The following is a 4,363-nucleotide window of genomic DNA, read 5'->3' on the forward strand; positions in this document are numbered from 1 at the left end:
GGTGTTTGGAGCATTTTTAATCCTGCTGCACAGTTAATTATTAGAACAGATTACCCATGAAGAAAATTTAAATTATAATTAGTTTTATGTTTTGTATGTTACTTAGCACTAAGCAGCAGATATCTGTGTTGTGACCGATACGGTCTCTGGATGCCACTTGCTATTGTTACAGTAGCTGATGTCTTGGTATTCCAGCCCTTTTGTCAGAATTTGCTCATTTCTGGCCAAAGAGAAACAAAGATTGCGATGGCCGTCGGACATTTCACAGTCATTGTTACTTGTTCAATGCACTGAACTGAGATTAAGACCCAACTTAGAGTTTTGTAGAGTGAACGATGTCGCCTACATAAGCGGCTCGTGTCGTTGCTGGCATTTTTGCTTGTGCTGGTGATTATGTGTTAATAACCGTGTGGTCTTTTTTTAAAAAAAAAATATGTGGTTACAACAAAAAGGAGCAACAAAAAATACCAGGAATGTTTTCTTTCTTGGCTTCCGGCTTTTTGCTGTGATCAGTTTCATTTTCAGGGATCAACATATTTGTCCCACAAGCTTTTCCTTCACATCCATTCCGGTTCAGCAATGTCCCTCCTGGAATTTGCTGATGTTTGTGAGGATTGTATGTGATACTGTGTTAAGAGGACAATTGTTATATTTTCTCACTGATAAATCCCCCAAAACTGTTGTGGAAAAATGCACAGGAGGGATAAAGGGTACCGACCAGGTCGGTCACCAAAGTTGCGAGCTGTATCAACACATTTCCCGGGGAATCCACGACATAGATTCCCCACTGAAGCGTGAATCCCCAGTAAACTCCAATATAGGATTTTTGTTAAGGGTCAGTTTGATTGTTACAATGTCCAATCATTAAAAAAAGCACAGTAGTTTGTTTCATTTGCACATGAGATAATTTATTTAAAGGTTGCCCGAGCCGTTAGCCGTTGCCCGAGTACTGCTCCTGCTATAACTCTGTATGCACAAGTGTCTATAGACACCTCTGCACGGAGGCCGAGTAAATCACCATGCTGAGCTGTCTATAGGTGGAGCCAGGGTCCTGCGACTGGCCGCCAGGCTTGGCTCCACGCCCGTCGCCTGAGCCTCCCGCTGGTGGCAACAGGTGACAGAGGTCTGCTGTGTGTAGAGCTGACAGCCCCCTCACAACGCATAGAAACACTTGCTTCATTACCAGACCCTCCCCCCTCTCCTAAGTGTAGAGGGAGCGCGACTGGGAGACGGACGAGGGCAGAGTGAGGCTTTACTGCTGTTTCTGTGGCACTAAATACGAGTTTGAGAGGAGGCAAAAAGCTCAGTGTGCATCACTCATCTGCTCATGAGTCAACACTCATGATGTCACACGCTGCCGTGCCAGTCTCACACACAACTATACTGTATTACCAATTTTCGTATAAAAGGCCTTATTTATTAAAAAAAGGGGAGAGTCGGCTCTTTTTCCATGCAGTGGACTGAGCCGTACCTCCCAGAGAGTCCCGACTGTTAAACCATCGTGCCACAAACAACCTGCTAAAAACACTTATTTCTCCCATACAGAAATAAACACTGGCCAATTAGTGTTCTTATTTTTGGACCTGTATTAGCTGCCAGAGGAGTTGAAAATATAACCAACCAGACGTGGCCTGACACGGACGACTGCAGCGCCGCTCGTCCTCCGTCTCCACGCGGACGTCCAGGAGCTGCTTTAGCTATCGGGCCTGTGCGTCGGCCTCGAGGATAGTTTACGTCTCTGAAATGAATCCTCGCGGTGGGAACAATAGCGCCACTATTATCCAGCACAGAGAGGGATGAATTCACTGGAGGACAGGTCATCTTGATTTATGAAGTGTGAATTAGGAGCTGAGAGTTTGAGACCGAGGTGGGGTTGTTGGGGGGCGCAGGGGGGCTGCATGGTACAAACAGCCGTCTGTGTTGTAGAGGCTGGAGACACCACAACCCCTCTTCTCCCCCACCACCACCACCACTACTATTACTACTACTGCTACTGCTACTACAGTCTGACTCTTGGCCTGTTTGCTCTTTCAAAGAAGAAATGGCCTCAGCCTTGGCTTCAAATGATCTGCAGAAATGTGTCCAGATCACCACGTGGAGATCAGCGCACCGACTCCGCCTGGGTGCTGAAATAAACTAAATGTCCTTCTAGCTGCAGAGGACGCCTGCTGTGTCTCTGCGCCTGTCGTCAGGCTTCATTTATATCACACGGCAGGTTGATGGAGTACTGTATCATCCATCAAGAGCGCGAGTATTTACTTTGATTCCAGAAAAATAAAGGCTGATCTAAAACTGCTGGCAGTGGTGCTCCCTTAAAGGGACAGTTCACTCTAAAATCTGCATGGTCTGCATGCTTTTTATCCATCTTGATTCGCTTTGGTGTGACTTCCCCAGTTTTGGCGACACTGTAGTGGAAATGTGTCTCCCTTCTGGTGATGTTTAAAGTGGCTGAAAGAAAAAGCATTCAAAAATGCCAAATGTATGTGCAGAAGGAAGTCTACATGCTCATGGCAAATATTATGGAAGCCCGTTTCACCACTAAAAAAAAAGTATCCATAACTTGAAATTTCAAGTTATTTTCTTGAAATTTCGAGTTATTAACTCGAAATTTCAAGCTAGCTCTGCCAATCAGTAATCTATGTGAATGATGTCATTTTCTTGTTACCCGGAAGGATATAGTGCGGAGGAATGCGCACTCAAAACTGGATCACAACAAACTGGCACTTTCGAGAGTACGTTTGCTGATAGCAACGCCATGTGATTCAGCTAATAACACAAGGATTTCATCATTTGTGAAGCCAGCTGTAGCTTAGCTGTAGCATTTGTAGCTCAGGGCTTCAGCTTCCGGGTAACAAGGAAATGACATCATTCACGTAGATTACTGATTGGCAGCACTAACTCAAAAATTTTGAGTTAATAAGTCAAAATTTCGAGAAAATAACTCTAAATTTCGAGTTATGAATACATTTTTTTGTTTTTGTTATTTAGTGGCGGAAATGGGCTTCCATACATATCAGTGGTATCCTCTTCAACTTTAAAGTTAGCTAGCTGCACGCTTCCTTTGGGTGGCAGATGTAATTTAGTGGAAGGTTATAATAACAGTTCCAGTGAAGCTGTTCACAGTAATTTTTTGTTTTTGAGTGACTTGGTCATGACTGCTCAATGAGGACATCGCTGCTCAGTTTTTCAGATACGTGTTGTTTGGGTGCTTTGAGCATCATTTAATGAGGCAATCAAAGAGGTGCAAGGCTGCAGTTCTTCTCGCATTATTAAATAAACTTGATTTTATGGTCATCCGTCGTCTTCTGACCAGTCCAAGACTGAGGAGATCCGGCTTTTATTGTAAGAGCAGGAACCATTATTTAGGTCTGCATCTGCAGGAAAATGGTTTGACTGCAAGAAAGATTGTTCTCAGAGTTATAAAGTGGAGCAGATGCTTTCCTCCTAGTGCTGCTAAGATGTGGTGATTCCAAAGGAACAGATGCACATGTTTGGATGAAAGTTATCAGACGGCTGCACCAAAGTTTATAACACTCAGCTGTGGAAAATTGTCACAAGAGCCATTATTTTCTGTTTAGTTGCTACAAGCACCAGATAAACTGCACAAATACAGCATTCACATTTACACTAGAGAGGTATTTGTGCTCGCTCACGTGGGACCGACCAGTGCCGCACCACGCTGGACGGCAGCTTGTTGCTTTATGGCACAAGCCGAGCTAATCTTGGCCTGAGAAAACATTTCCTGTTTGTCCTGCGTGCTTATGCGTCATAATGTAGGTTTCTGATATGAAAAGACTATATTTAATATTTAAATTCAGACCCTCGACAAATGTTTCTTTTCCCAAAGGACAATTCAGAATACTGTAAAAATTATAAAAGCTGCAGGGCAAATGGATGTGCAAAGTAAGCCAAAGACTCTGGGGGGAAAAAGTTAAAATAAGCCATAGTTCAAGATTTACGAGCAAAAACGTAAAAATTCTTGTTACAGCGCCACTGGCCGACCCATCAGAGTAATACCTGTCAGCTGTCCCTTTGCTGCTGAGCTGGGTTTTTTTTTTTGTCTTAATGGCGCCGATTAACTCGGCTCTCGGTCCTCCATACGCCCGAATACACAATCAGTCGTCTGAGTAATTACTTAGCGCTTTGTTCAGAGTTTTGTTTTAACGACTTTGTTCGCACGCAGAGTTTTCTGTCTGTGAAAACTTTATTGAGGAATGGAGCGAACACACTCTCACCAGCCTTCAACCTGTGAGAAAAATTAGCTAAATACTAATTGGGTAATTATACCGCTTGTTTAAATCCACAGATGTTTCACAGCATGAGCGCATTCTCCACAACCTGAAGATGATTCATTTGAATAACG

Source organism: Pelmatolapia mariae, linkage group LG4 (assembly GCF_036321145.2).
Source record: "Pelmatolapia mariae isolate MD_Pm_ZW linkage group LG4, Pm_UMD_F_2, whole genome shotgun sequence".
Classification (NCBI taxonomy): Eukaryota; Metazoa; Chordata; class Actinopteri; order Cichliformes; family Cichlidae; genus Pelmatolapia; species Pelmatolapia mariae.